The sequence below is a fragment of the Panthera onca genome, chromosome A1 (assembly GCF_046562875.1).
Source record: "Panthera onca isolate mPanOnc1 chromosome A1, mPanOnc1 haplotype 2, whole genome shotgun sequence".
Classification (NCBI taxonomy): Eukaryota; Metazoa; Chordata; class Mammalia; order Carnivora; family Felidae; genus Panthera; species Panthera onca.
Window position 1 is genome coordinate 60,255,155 of NC_138339.1, and position 16,331 is coordinate 60,271,485.

At 43.2% G+C, this 16,331-nt stretch overlaps 1 protein-coding gene across 5 annotated transcripts in view; it reads left to right on the top strand.

Annotated features, from left to right (window-relative positions):
• The window catches only part of DOCK2 (dedicator of cytokinesis 2), a 418,519-nt gene that overhangs the window by 284,767 nt on the left and 117,421 nt on the right, over window positions 1-16,331 (top strand). The window lies entirely within an intron of this gene.

Here is a 16,331-nt window from a genome sequence, read left to right on the forward strand (position 1 = left end):
GCATGTGTAGCGAGGACCAGCCAGGCTTTGAAACCCCACCCCCTGCCCAGCCCTCATGGAATCCCAGCTCTAGCCCTTACAAAGTGCTAGACCCAAATGACCTTGAGGGAGCATTTCACCAGCTTGAACCTCAGTCTCCTTATCTGTGAGATGGAGACAACAATACCCACTTTATAATGGTTGGGAGGATTAAATGAACAAACAGGTTTATAAAGGCACTGGGGAGCTATCATCCATACTAGTATTTATGCCCCTTTTGAGCAGCCTTGGGAGCCCCTTGCAGTATTAGCTGTGATGATGCAGAAGTTGAGTGATCTCAGTGGGAAGAAGCCTCCCTCCTCAGTCAGCCCAGTGGGCGCCATTCACTTGGAACACTTCACTTCCCAGATGTCTTGTCTCATTGCCCTATCTCCATCTGCCAAATGTTCTAATTTTCTTTCCTTTCAGACCTCCTCTCTGGGGTCTGTCTCCCCTGAGAATGGCTGGCAAATAACTCTAGAAGGATTTAGATCCATATTACAACTTTAGAGTTCCTTCTTGACAAGATTAGGACAAAAGAGCATTTGCAACCATGAAGAGCCTCTGTTCCCAGATTAGGGAATATGATATAGTTCCTTTCTCTTCCTCCTGACCCAGGAAGAATCCTTCGGCATGGTTCAAAAGGTATGGGTTTAAAACCAAACAGCCCTGGCTCTGCCACTTACTGGCTCTGTGGCCTTGGGAAAGTCACTTCACCTCTCTGGAGTTGTGTTATCATCCATACGGTGGGTCAATGCCATAACAGGTACATCACGAAAGGTAGTTCTTTTCCCTCCTCCAGTTAGAGAAGATACGGCATTTTGTGCAGAAAGATCAGGAGGGTAGGATAGAATATAATTGAACTCTGGGTCTCAGAGTAAAAATTTGCTGGGAATAACCTCAACCAAAATGATAATAAACAGTGCCATTAATTGAGCTTCTGCTCTGTGCCCAGATGGTGCTAAGCATTTTGTATCATGTCTCATTTGATCTTCCTAAGAGTTCTTTCCCTAAGGTATTCTTGTCCCCATTTCAGAGGTGAGAAAATTGATGCTCGGAGAAGTGAAGTAGGTTGCCCATGGCCCTCAATTAATGACTGGCTGGGCTGTGTCAGCAGCCTCTCTATGTGTACACTAAAAAGGAATTGTGTACGCTAAGAAGAAAGGATTGTGGGTGTATCCCTCCCACTTGAAAATCACTCATTCTTCCAGCCTGTAGAATACTTCCCTGTGGAAGTATAGCCCCAAGGTTTTTCTCCAGAAGCCAGTACCTCTGGTTTTATTATTTTGATTTTTCCAAGGCCTCGGTCCTTTGTGTGGCCTGATTTTTTTTTCCTGGCTTTTAGCCCCAAGATTTGTCTTTACTTGTGTAAGAGTCACCCAGAATATTGATGTGGTTCTTTTCCAGAAAGGTGACATCCCCCACGTTGCTGGCTCAAGGAAGACACACAGCCCGGGCCAGCCAGGCTCCATGGTGCAACAGCCCATGACCTCCCTCCTCTGCTACCCACCTTCCTTTCACAAACCATCAGCTGAATGAGGTTCTTCAGAGCCAAACCTGTGTTTACTCAAGAGGCCCAGATTATTCCACAGGTGATCTCAGCAGCAACAAATGTGAGGAAGGTGAAATTTAGCCATCTTTCTGCCCTTGAGGGAGAAAGGGTCCCAAGTTTCAGGTCACTTGAAAAGAAGAGGAGGCCTCCAGCCACCAGTATCATTCTGGAAGGGGCCAGTGAAGGGAGTAGTGCCCCACCCAACCACATCCAGCCCAGCCTGGTGCATCAGGAGGCAGGAATCTGAGGGATGAGATGTGTGAGCTCCTCTAGTGGGGTGTTTGAGGGGGATCAGTCACAGGATGTCTCAGAGGTCTCTCCCAGGATCTATCTTTAGCACTTTTATCTTTATTTTTATCTATTAAGTCTATCATTAAGCTGTTTTTCATATCTGGAGGAAAGTACAGGAGAGTTTTAGCAATTGGCCTTTAGCACAGCTTCTGTATTGGGCATCAGGTGAGCAGAAGCCCAACAAAGCACTGCAAAGAGCCAGATGTCCCAGCTCACTCTCTCAACTGGAGGTATAGCCATTCATTCACCCATTAGTTCATCCATCCATTCACTTCTTCAGGACTTGCTATACATCAGACACTATTTCAAGAAGTAAGACTGGCTGGTTTCTGCTCTCACGGAGCTACATTCTGGTGGGGTGGGGAGAGACAATAAATGAGCAAACCAAACAGGAAAAATAATTTCAGGTGATACTGAGTGTTCTGAAAATCATACAATAGGACTTCCTCATCGACAATGTCCTATTTGAGGGAAGCTAATAGCGATTGAGTGGGCAGCACAGATCTCACTATGGAAAAGGTCTTTGGGCTGGGACCTATATATTAAGATAGAGCCAGCTATCCAGAGATCTGGAGGCACAGTGTTCCAGGCAGAGGGAACAGCACAGGCAAAGGCTCTGAGTCAGGAGGGAGTTCAGCCATGTTGGAGGGACAGAACGAAGGCCAGAGGGGGCAGAGTGGACTACTGAGTACACTAATACTGGAGCATTTATGATGTTTTTGGTACAGTTCTAATGTCTTTTGTGCAACATCCACTTCATTCTCACATAGCTCTACTGAGTTCCTAGAATTGTTCCCGTGTAGAACTGCAGAACCTGAAGTTCAGACTTCCAAGGTCACACACCAAATGAGTGACAGAGCCATGATTTGAGCCAGGGCAGTCTGCTAGCAGAACCTATACTTTGAACTGACACACTACCCAGTACCGTCACTGCGAACCCACTTGAATTAATGAATTGGGCCATGATTAGGAAGAGGAGGTGCATCTTGGAATAAGATGGAGCATTTTCTAAGGGGAACAAGGAGGGAACTGGCATTCATTGATGGTGCCTGGGCTGAGTGCCAAGCACTGGGCTACACGCTTTCTCATCCATTAGCCTCACCACCACCTTCTAAGGTAGATTTCATTACCCCCTTTTTACAGACAGGAAAGCAGAGCTCAGATTCATCCTGCCTGGGGCCACTCAACTAATTCATGATTATCTTGTTTGGGATTCAGGTCTGTCTTCCCTGGAACCTGGGCTTATCTGACCCTCCATATTAAACTGCCTCCTTTTTGTTTCGTTATTTCTTATTTCTCCCTCTAAAACTGGAGCTGAAGATTTCCAACTACGATAAAACCATAACAATAAGTGCATTTGTTTTGCGGGGGGGGGGGGGGGGGGGGCTGGCCAGCTGTCAGCATGCATGCATTGTTCTTCATATTGCCTGTTATCTGGTGGAGAGGAACAGGAATGGGTCCTTGTGTGTCATAGTGCCTGCTAAGTTGGCATGAGCACACAAGCATTTCATAAATAAAAAATAAATGCCACACCATGAGCATTCTGAAAAGCTATGCCCTGGTGGGGACAGGGGTGGTCATTGCAATTGCTCTTAGAAGCAAGGTCGGCAGATGCCATTTTTGTTCCCCTAGATCTTTCCCCCTGGGACTGACCCCATTCTTGGGAGACCCAGAGAGTTCCTCTTGTAAGGCCCCAGAAGAAGAAGTGGACCACCACTGGATAGTACACCTGCCTTACTTTCTGGTTCAAATTCTAGGTGTGAAATTCTACCTGATAGCTCCTTTTATTCATTCACCTAAACAAATAGCCCTTTGTCTGTTATGGCCTGGGCTCCGGGGAATATGCGAGTAACAGTACAGATAAGGTTCCCAGTCATATGGAGCTTACATTTGATAGGGGGATTCTGAATACTTTTTTAAAAATAAAGGGTAAATAAACATGTACATAAATTAATTTAATATTGTGAGAAGTGCTATAGAGAAGGTAAAATAGGATAATGTTACAGAGAGAGACAGGATGGAGAGGAGACAATGATTATTTTTACCTCTTTCTATTTTTTCATATCTACCCATCCATGATCTACATTTCTATCTATCTATCTGTCTATCTATCTATCTATCTATCTATCATGCACCCACACACAAATACAGACACATGTACATTCATATATTATTTTTTTAAGTTTATTTATTTTGAGAGAGAAAGAGAGAGGGAGGGAGGGAGGGAGAGAGAATCCCAAGAAGGCTCTGTGCTGTCAGCACAGAGCCCAATGTGGGGCTCTGTCTCACAAACCATGAGATCATGACCTGAGCCAAAATCAAGACTCGGAGGCTTAACTGACTGAGCTACACAGACACCCCTTATATATTCTTTCTAGGTCTCTCTTTCTCTTTGTCCCTCCATCCCTTCTCCCCTACCTTATTCCTTCATTCCACAGATAATTTTGGCCACCCACCCAGGGCCAGACCTTTAGGGCAGTTTGTTTCCTATGCTGACCAGGAACTCCCCAGTGACCAGCACCTGGTTACTCCTTTGTGTCTCCCACATGCCAAAAGCACTGTTCAGCATAAGGCAGGCATTACAAGGATTTGTTAAGTTACCAAATTAAAAGAATATCTCCATACTATTTTTACATTCATCCAGTTACAGAGATGTAAGAGAAGCCACTGAGTGCCCTTTCTACTTAGAACTGTGATCCCTAACAGAGAGGATTGTTATTCAGTGAAAACCAGAGCATGTGGATAGAGGTGTATAACTCAGTGGTAGGGTTCCCTCAGTATTGTCTTGAATGTAAACACAAAATCCAAGACTATTCCATTCATGAATCAGTTCCCCAGATGACTAATTCAATTGTAGAAACATTTGCTGAATACCTACTATGTGTAAAATGTGACAGGGAATCACTGAAGATATAATTTTTTTGCCCTCCTGTTGCTTATACTTCTCAAGAGGGAGATCAAGACAATGCAGATTCCAACATGGGCAGAATTACAGGTACAGATGGCTGGGAAGCCTCATGCAGACCCCCAAAATGAGAGAATTCAGTCCATGTGTAATTGTGCTGCTTGAAGGGATGGTTTCTAAGATATCCCATGAAAGAGATAACAACCAGTAGCCCAGTTTAGTTGAAAGGCAGGAGAATCAGTTAATGAAAAGTGGAAAATAACTTGGAAAGGTGTCTGGAGCCTGAAACTCCAGACTGAATTTATACTTGATTCAGAGGCAGTGGTAACTGGGGGTGGGGGTGTGTGGCAGCTTTTTAATGACTGGAGTGACATGGAATGGATTGCTATGATCAGGTTAGAATTTGATTTCTTTGGGCCATGGCCCCAGAGCAAATAACATGTTCAATGTGATCTTTAAAATAAATTACAGAGATCAAAAGGGAACAGGGTAGGGGAGTTTCTGAGTGTACACAGAGGTGTAACTTTGCAGAGTTCATTTAATTAAAGGAGCCGATAGAGCAGGATATCACCCCGTCATTTAAGACTTCTTGATAAAAAAGCTAGAGGTCTCATTTTTGAAATGAGGAATGCAAATAGACTTGAATATACATACATCCTCCTATCACTTAGCAAGTAACCCTCCTTTTCTGATTTTCTTTTAGTGTGAATACTGGTTTAGATGGTCCTCTGGCAGAATTCACATTCACTAGACGAAATAAAAGTCACAAGGGAGGAAGGTCTGTCCCTTCAGGGACCATAGATACTGCTCAATAGGGGATCTGGTACCCTCTGTTCTGAGGAATGCTCAGGTTACAGCCAAACTAAATTCTATAGCCCGTCTTGCAATGTTCTCAATAGCTGGGGGCATCCTTGCCCTCTGTGTGTTCTGGTACCATAAGATTAAGCAGGAACCATTATGGGCAGTAGCTAAAAGCTTGGATTCTGGAGCCAGCCTGTCTGAATTCTAACCCCAGAGCTGCTTTTTTCTAGCTCTGAGCTTTTGGGGGATGTTATTAACCTTTCTGGGCCTCAATTTCCTCATAGGGGAACAAGTAAGCCCTCCTCACAGGGTTTTGAGGATTAAGTGCACTGACATATGCAAAGAACTTAGGCGGCATCAGGCATGTACTAAGAGCTCAATAAATATTAGTATGATCTCAGCACAACGGCTTTTTCAGACTTTCAAACAACAGAAGCTTTCAGAAGAAAAATCTGGGTAAACAGGAGTGGAGATCACTCTGTGACCAGGATTGAGAGGCTTGAGTTTGGGGTCACACACTATAGCTCTGTCTTATGGCAGAAGAATCCTTCACTGAGGCTTATATGTTTCTATTTTGGTTTTGGTTCTTGGCCCTGGATTTTGCTGTGGGTTTTCCATATGACAGAAAGCCTCAGATATGCTATTTTCACCTAGGAACTATTTTTTTTAGTGTTGTGTTTTTTCAGGCACTTTGTCATTATTCCCTATAACAGTGACATTCTGTCATAGCATTATTTGATCTCTTATGATTGGCTGGAGTATCAGGATCAGATCCCATTCCTGCCTCTGTATGACTAACCACCAGCTTAAGCAGGCTCCTTGTGGGATCTGTGCTTCAGGGTCTGGCTTGGTAGGCTCAGCCTACTGGACTGGACTGGAGGTCAAACACAGCCCATGGGGCAACTGGCACACAGGGTTTGGATGTCCTCATGGTGCTGGCCCATTCAAAATTATAAAATTAATTCTGAGTTAGAGGGGAATATATAAAATTTAGGAGGTTTTATGTGATCATCAAGATTTCCAGCTGCCAAAAAGTCCGACTAGCTGGCTTGGCTAGGTCTCCCGGACATGGTGATGATCGGCTAAAGCTGATAAGAGCTGCCTGCTTTAGCTGAGCACAGTCCAAACCATTCCCTCTTGTCTCCCCTGCTGCCCTCATTTATCATGACTCTAGCAGGGGTACAGTAGAAATAAGAGGAAAGGGGAGTGTTTATTATACCCACTTCTTTTTTTTAATGTTTATTCTTTTTTGTAAGTGAGAGCGTGAGCAGGGAAGGGACAGAGAGAGAGAGAGAGAGAGAGAGAGAGGAGAGAGAGAGAGAGAGGCAGGAGATCTGAAGTGGGCTCTGTGCTGACAGCAGGGAGTCTGATGTGGGGCTTGACCTCATGAACCATGAGACCATGCCCTGAGCCAAGGTCAGATGCTCAACCGACTGAGCCACCCAAGTTCCCCAATTACACTCACTTTATAAAAAATGGGAAGACTCTGGGTCTTACCACCCCTAGCTTGGACAGTATTAGAGGCCCTTCTGGCTCACATTCTTTGAGTCTCTTGTTTGAATCTCTCTCTGTATTCCATGGATATTCCTTCTAAAGCTGCGCGGGGGCCCCATATAGAGAAGATTTTTTAATGTTTCCACATAAGATGATAAATGTCAAATTTGGGGCTTGAATCCAGATCTTATGGATAAAAGTTTAGAGCTCCTTCCCCCTGCCCCACTTATGCTTCTGAATTAGGAACATTTGGCTAACTCACCTAGAAAGGTTGCTATGTGCCGCCTGCCCAACACTGGGGACTCAGATGCCTTAGATGGAACATCTATTTCAGCATCTCACCCTGCTCTACAGTGCATTCTTCAGTCATTCGACAGCTGGTTGTCAATAGAAGTCAAGTTCTTAGATATTAACAATAGCATAATGATGAGGGTCTAGACTATTACACACACACACACACACACGCACACACACACACACACGTACATCAAACACTGTGCTCGTCTATACGCTGAATGAGGCAGGTCCTATTATTATAACCATTTTACACATGATGAAACTAGAAAACAGAAAAGTTAAGTACCTTGTCCAAGATAACACAGCCAAGAAGCAGGCACCAGAACCAGAGCCTTGAACTCACAGACTGCCCACTCTTAGGCACAGTGTTGTCTTGAGGATCTCTCAGCCAGGAAGTCACCTCTTTTGCACAGATGACATTGTCGATGTCATTGTTAAATATTCCCATCGTTACAACATGTGTAAGAGAGCCTTCTATTTTAAGCTACCCAAACCCCATGGGCATCTCCTACTATTTCAGAGAGATAGAGGCTTTTCTTTGCCCCTGAACTGTGACTATGAAAATAAAAGAAAAAACAATCCACCAGAGGCCTAAAACTCTGTCATTTTTTCAAATAAAAAATTCACTGTAACAGAACTTTTCTGCATGCAACACTGGGAAGAGACCCTGTTCTTATTCTACAGACTTACTCATTTGACAATTTATTTGGTACCTACTGTGTACTTAATTCTCTGCTGGCACTGAGTATGCAAAAACCAGTGTAGCATGACCCTGTCCCCACGTAATTCAGTCTATTGCCTGATTCTCTTTTCTGGATAATTCTGATTGTGATTCCCCTTTGAGCAAAGGACAGAGAAGCAGCAGTGAGTCAGATTTTTACCATGAGTCTAATGCAGATGCCCTGTTCTTCTCAAAGATCCCCACAGGTGGGATCTGAGCCAGCTGAGCCCAGAGACCTCCCAGGCTGAGAAGGTAGTGTGCTATTTCAGCACATGAGACCAGGCAGGAGTAGACAAGACTGGTGGGTTAGCCAAAGAAACTTTGTAAAAGGGTGAAAAGCTTTTCCTCATCCCATGGATGTATATAAGGGCTCTGGTCAGCCTTTCCTTTGGTATTTTGACATGACTATTAAGGCACTGGCATTGCTTTTTCCATCCTGGGAGTTGCTACATGTAGAGAGTGAAGCCAGAATAAATAAGTGAGGAAGGAAGGGGTAGATGGGTAGATATCTAAGAAGATATTTAAATATACAGCAAAAGTGTGGAAGGATGCCCACTAAACTATGAATAGTGGACACATAGGGAGAGGGGATCAGAGAGAGAAGAGTAGATTGGTTGTGGGAAAAGGAGGGCTTCACTTTTTATTCATGATACTTATTAATGGAATTGTTTAAACAATACATATATATTCCTATTATAAAAGAGAGTTTAGGCTTTTGAATAAAACCAGAGTGTAAGTCCTAGCTTCCATTGCTTCTGAGAGCTATGTGACCATGGGCAAATTATTTCAAGTCTCTAAATTCCAAATCCCTTGTTCATAAAATGAAGTTTGTTGTGCAGATTGAATGAGATTAACTACTATATAACATGCTGATGGAGCTGTCAATGGGTATCAGCTCTTTTTAAGAAAAACTATTTTTTGTGTTACCAATAGCATGCGGTGGGGCTGAGAGTGAGCTAGAAAGGAGATGTTGAGGGCGGAAGAACACCACAGGGGAGATAGCAGCAAGCAGCTGGGCTGAGCAGGGATGGAGTCTTTTGATGCCACATAAATTGCACTCCTAATTTGTAGAGCCATGCATCCCTTCCTTCTCACACTGCCAGCATTTGTTTTCTCCTCTGGAAACACCCAGGGTCACCAGGCATCTTGTACAGTAGAGTGGCTACAAGCGTGGGCCTGGAACAGTGGTTTCCTGCCTGAGCTGTGCTGGTAACTAACTGGTGTCCTTGGTAAGGTTACTACTTACCTCTGCGTCAGTCTCCTCACCTATAACATGGGCACAGTACCTAACTCAAAGATGGTCTCAAGGATTAAATGAGCTAATACATGCAAAAGGCTCAGAAAACGAGGCTGGCCAGAGCAAATGCTTAATAAATATTAGTTTTTGGTATGGTACTCATACAGTGTTAAGATTTTCAAAGACTCTAGGCATTCTTATTTTTGGAGATTTTACTTTACATCTTCTCAAACACATTGAAAGTTAGCCGCATTCCACCTTAGTATTTTTTTTTTTTTTTGCTGTGAAATATTTAAAAGGGATTTCTTTATGATTTGGCTGTTGAAAGCATTTGGCTGTAACTCATGGCTATTAGCCCTCAGCAGTCACCAGGCATATTTTAACATTCTCTCAAAGTGAGAAATCCTAAGGAACAAATTGTTTTTAAATATAATGAAAGTTTTTATGAACACCAAATTTAACAATTAATGGCATTTACTAATGTGTAAACATTCAATTAAACACTTCCTCGTTTTGATTTGTAATTTTCTTTTTTTAAATTTTAACTTGTTTTATTTTTTATTTTTTTAAATTTACATCCAAATTAGTTAGCATATAGTGCAACAATGATTTCAGGAGTAGATTCCTTAGTGCCCCTTACCCATTTAGCCCATCCCCCCTCCCACAGTAACCCTCAGTTTGTTCTCCATATTTATGAGTCTCTTCTGTTTTGTCCCCCTCCCTGTTTTTATATTATTTTTGTTTCCCTTCCCTTATGTTCATCTGTTTTGTCTCTTAAAGTCTCATATGACTGAAGTCATATGATTTTTGTCTTTCTCTGACTAATTTCACTTAGCATAATACCCTCCAGTTCCATCTACGTACTTGCAAATGGCAAGATTTCATTCTTTTGGATTGCCAAGTAATACTCCATTGTGTGTGTGTGTGTGTGTGTGTGTGTGTGTGTGTGTGTGTATCACATCTTCTTTATCCATTCATCCATCTCCAAAGAAGACATCCAGATGGCCAACCGACACATGAAAAAATGCTCAACATCACTCATCATCAGGGAAATACAAATCAAAAACCACACTGAGATACCACCTTAGACCTGTCAGAATGGCTAACATTAACAACTCGGGCAACAATGGATATTGGCGAAGATGTGGAGAAAGAGGATCTCTTTTGCATTGTTGGTGGGAATGCAAGCTGGTGCAGCCACTCTGGAAAACAGTATGGAGGTTCCTTAAAAAACTTAAAAAAAGAACTACCCTACGACCCAGCAATTGCACTACTAGGCATTTATCCAAGGGATACAGGTGTGCTGTTTTGAAGGGATACATGCACCCCCATGTTTATAGCAGCACTATCAACAACAGCCAAAGTATGGAAAGAGCCCAAATGTCCATCTATATAATTTTCTTTTTTTTTCAGGCCTCAGTCAAGTTTAATTATGACAGGCTGTCAACTGGTGGCCAGCAAGACCCTTCTAACCTACCTTCCCACAGCTGTGGCTCAGCAGTCAGATGACACTTGGCCTCAGAAAGGACCCGTGGACTCATCTATACCTGTTCTCCCATTTTATAAATGGGAAGACTGAGGTCCAAGGAGGGGAGTGACTTGCCCAAAAGATAGTTGATCCCCAGATGCAGAGTCCTTGGTTTTTAGACATCTTCAAGGGTGGCCCCCAAGGTCAAGGGAAGTGACTACATGAGTGGTCAAGGTCACTGATGCCTGGAAAGGTTCTGATGGGTCTATGTGGGCTGTACATGTATGCAACCCAATGACTAAATCAGTAGTGACTTGGACCACCAGCTAGGGAACTGTCACGAAATACAAGCAGGTATTTTCTCCAGGTGTTAAACTTAGCAGGGGTGGGGCACCTGGGTGGCTCAGTAGGTTGTGTCCAAGTTCAGCTCAGTTTGTGAGTTTGAACCCTGCATCAGACTCTGTGTTGACAGCTCAGAGCCTGGAGCCTGCTTCGGTTTTTGTGTCTCCCTCTCTCTCTGCCCCTCCCCTGTTCACACTCTGTCTGTCTGTATCTCTCAAAAATAAATAAACATTTAAAAAAATCTTAAGGGAAACAACTTAGCAGAGGCATTAGAAATCAAATGCAGGCAGTGCCTCCTGTGACTGGCAAATCTCCAAGAGGGGAGTTTGAGGGAGTGGAAGGGTGATTGTAGGCTGCCACCAACCGAGAGCAAACCTGGGTAGAGCTAAGCACTTTTGTGCCCTCCTGAGCCTTGCAGAGATTCAGGAATGATGGAAAGCTGGGGAGTTGCACAGTCATTCCCAGAGGAGGTGAGAATGCCAGCCTTCTCCATTTACTTAGGGCTCAAAGTAGTCCGGGAGGGGAAGAAGGGGAAATGCCCCTGCTCAGGACCACTGGGGACAGAAGGTCATCTGGACAGTGCCAGGGCATGCACAGAGAGTAATGGGCATTTCTTTCCAGTGGGAGGGCTCTGGGCTCCAACACATAACTGAGTATATTCAATAAGCATGTGAAGAAGGAAGGAAGGAAGACTGCATTTATAGTCTTCTTCAATAGACATATTCAGCCAGAGGACCTTGTTGTAAAAACCTGGTTAAGCAAAGTCTGTTTACAGTGTATTTATGAACAGGTACTGTACAGAGGCTCTTCATGTCTCATGGCCAAGGCGGTCTTGCCTGGTCTTGCCTGCTCAAGTCTAAGCAAGGCAGATGTGTCTTAGGCAACTAATGTTCCTATACCTGGGCTGTGGGGGTCCTAAGAAAGAACAAGACACTGCTCTGGACCTTAGAGAGACAAAGAGTTAGGTTAGGGTGGGGAGGACTTGGATCTTCAAAGGGCAGGGCACTGACTGGGTTATGGTCTGAAGTCTGGATGGTCCTCCCAGTTTTGCCACAAATTTGCTGCACATTCTTGGCCAAGTTCCCAAAGCCTCAACTTCCTCCTCTGTCCTGCAAGGGAATGGCTTGATGACCTGTATGATCCATCCTGGTTGAACAGGTGCTAGGTTTCATGGCAAAAATGAAAGATTCTGCATTAAGTATCTCCAATAAAAAGGTTTTCAGAAATGGACTGCATGTCTGGGAACAGCTAGAACAGAATTAGGGAAATGGTTCAACCACAAGTGATGTTATTAACCCAATAGACTGCCCCAGATCTCACAGGAGTCCTCAACGCAAGGCTGTGATCTGCCCCAATCCACCCTCTTTCCTCAAGTCCCCCTCTCTTCAGTTGTATTAGAAAGAGTATGGCCGATACCTTCAGTATCTCAGGTGGGATGCCAGTTAGGTTTAAAGAAGGACTTCTATACAAATGCCTTAAGAGGTAAGCATGTAACCAAACAAGGAGAAAAGCATCATCTACCTTTTAGAAGCCTTAGGATGCTGGGCACAGGTGTATTTTGCATTCCTGAAAAGCTGTGTGCTAAGAAAATGCATTGAATCAATCCCATTTAAAATGCACCAGGAGTGCTCACTATTTAAAGGCACTGGAATGCCCTTAAACTCACCTGTTTGTAAACACAGACTCTGTTTAGCCAGGTTTTTAAAGTGAGTTTCCCTGGCTAAATCTCTCTGGCAAAGAAGAGAGCAAATGCAGTCTTTCTCAGAGGTAGAGAAATGGATTCAATTCATTCTCACGGTTTCTTTCAGACCTATAACTCTGGGAATGCTTCACGCAAAGAAACTCACAAGACCTTTCTGCCTTGGCCAATATGCCTGGTTTCTGTCCCTGGATGATCTATAGAACCAGCACTGTCACCCTAAGCATGTTTTGATCATCAGCACCAGGCAAGGCTTGTCCCAGAGGGTTTGATCTGGGGACCACTGAGTTGAGCAGAATTTGGGATTCTATTCCACCTCCATTTAATCTGCACTTGGGGTGTTCCCGTAACAAGACTATAAGAGCCACGAGGGCAAGGCCTATGTGGGGTTTTGCTTCTCAGTGTCTGGCGTGTAGCAAGCATTCAATAAATGGTGGTGAATAAATGAATGAGTGAAAATGGGCACCATCATTACTATTTGGCTGTGTGACCTTTGGCCAGTTACTTAACTGCTCTGAGTCCCAGTTTCTACATCCATATCATGGGGGCACAGCAAGAGTTTCTACCTCATGGGATTGTTGTGAGGGTTAAATGAGACAAGAGATAGAAAAACTTAACACATTGCCTGACGTATAATAAGGACTCAAGCAATGTTAGGTATTATTATTATTTCAATGTAATGTTTATTTTGTCCTTTTCACAGCCCTGTGAGGATAAGTGTAAGTGTCCCCACTGAATAGATGGGAAAACTGAGACTCAGAGGTATAAGATCCCAGGTGGACCTGGACCTCTTTCCACTGCTGGACAGTCAGTGAATGAAAACATCAGAACTTCATTTCTACTAATGGAACAGCAGAGGCAATGCACTAGGAAGGCTCAGGAACACTTGGGAATCCTTCTGGATTTTCCAGACTCTGGCAAAGAAGAGAACAAATGAAGTCTTTCTCAGAGATAGCTAAATGGATGCAATTCATTGTCAAGATTGTTCTGGGTCATTTTCCAGATGGACCTGGTTTTGTGGGGTGAAGAGCTTTGACCTTCCCAGGTTCCTGATCTGTTCATGGCCCTGTTAGCTCTAGGGTCGGTGGAGTTCCAGTTACTGCGGCTGTTCCTCCTCACCCCCTTAACACCCCCCAGCTTGTGGGTATTTAGTATTTCCTTAAACAGGCCTGCTTACAAAGACACACTGAGCTCATCAGCAGAAGGGGGCGGTTTCTACTGCAAAATCTACCTTGAGTGAGCACGGTGCCAGAGAGGCCCTCCCTGCCAGCTCACCTCAACTATGCACCGAGGCACTGTGCTCTTGAAAACTAAAACAGCACAGGCACATTTAAAATTCACCTGGTGGATATTCTCCCTGAACAGAGTGAACGGATGTGCATATGGGAAATATGATATCCACACATGCACATACATGAATAAAGCACAGTTCTTAGTGAACTTGATTATCTGCCCTCATGATGGGGAAGGAATCCTGATGAAAGGGACACACAGATGATCTAGAAGCTTTGCTTTGCTGGAAAAGGAACCTACCAAGCTCACACCTGTTGTCTGTTGTTAATGAGGAGGCTCTAAGACTGTTAGGCACCATCTTTGCTTTCCTTCCCCATCTAAGTTTGGATTTCTAAGGGCAATGAAAAGCCCCAGAGGTGGGCAAGCAAGAGCAGGGCAAACAGAAAGTCCAAAAAAACCCATCTTTCGAATAACAGGGCTGACAGTGTAGAAGGTTCTTGTTGAAATCCTGGTGTACACATTCAATTTATAGCTCTCTATACACATGCAGTGTGGCTGTTCCATTCAGCACCCCCACTCCTTTTTATTATTAAAAGAGAGGACAAAGGGGATATTTTTTTCCCTTTTTTGGGGTATGAATTTGCAGCATGTGGTTTAAATATTCATTTTATATGAACAATGTCACATTTTAAGATTCAATATTAGGCACAGAGTTCTCTGAAAGATTGTTAAATAAGTACTAAGGCCAGGAAAAAAAAAGCTGGTGTGCCAGCAATGCCTAGCAATAGAGAGGCTATTCATGCAGAAGTGGCTATCATTTATCAGCCACCCAGTCACCCTCATAATTGACTCGGGGTAAAGGGCTCTCACCTTTTCACACTTCTCTCTTTTGCCAAAAATACTTAAGACAGTAGGGAAAAAATATATAGTATGCTTTGTGTCCCTCAAATGATTGTGTTTTATCAGCATGACCAGCTCATGGTACGTTTGGTAAGGAATGACACAGGTTCCCAGAATTGAGATCAAATAGAGTCCAGTAATAAATTACTGACTTCCAAAATATTTAAGCTAAGGACAGTGCAGAGACAACATATGCAAATTTAGGTGCCATTGCAGAATATTCCAGTGAGCAGGAGTGGGTGTGTATGAGAAGCATAAACTTCTCGGAATATTTTAGGGGAATCTTCTCCAGAAGCAGAATTAGTTCAGTGTCTTGCTATTACAAGGAAAACATTTATAGTCCAATATAAGAAAGAACTTTCTAACAATTCTATCTACAGGAAAAGGGAATTCCTGATTATGTGGGCATTTCTCTCTTTCTCAAGTTATTAAAGCAGAGGTCATTGGATCTTTTATTGGGGATGCTGCAGAGGGCATCATGTTTGAAGGCGAGTGTTGGCCTTAAAGAGTCCTTCCAGTTCTGAGATCCTCTGACTTGATGTTTAAGTCCTTTTATAAGGATTCATGATAAATTTCTGCCAGTATACATTTACAGAGAAGAAAATCATGTCATTTCTGCAGAAAGCTGTTCTTGCTTTTCCATGTCTGAAAGGTAAAACTGTATAAATTGATATCTTTCCTTTTTCTTCTGCCTTAGCTGCTAGAGGACTCAGAGCCATATCTCTAGGTATTTACACATGCTCAGTGGTGATACCTGAAAGTCACTGCTTCTGCTTCTTGTAATAGATAATCTCACTTTAGGACATCAATAATATGTCTTAACGTTTTTATCTCATATTCACCTCACGTCTTAGGGAAAGTGAGTAGGCTAAGATCTCATATATTTAAGATGGAACAGAATAAAAGGGAGAAACTATCAGTTGGAAAGGGACATGAGATTCTAGGATAGAATCTCAATATGGATTGGAGAATTCCTATCACTGGAGAGGACCAATAATGGAGGGTGAGTCATTGGACTCAACATTCTTCATCACCATCTCATTATTCACCTCCACTGGTCTTGTGCAATATTTAAACCTCTGTAACTGTCATCAGACACCCCAATACATTACACTGGTGAGTTATGGCAACGAGGTCCAGTTTAGGTCAACCAGTTGTCTATTTGCAATTTAATGAGCATAGGTAAGTTTAGTCATATGTCCTACAATTGTCATTCATTGTAACATGAGGGGTTATAAATGGAGAACCTCCTGAGGGCAGGAAGTAGATAATTTTTTATCACTGATTTCTCCACACCCTAGCATAAAAACTGTCATATTTCTTGGTACCTATCAAGACTTGTTGAATTAAATTAAAGTGAACTAAATGTAATT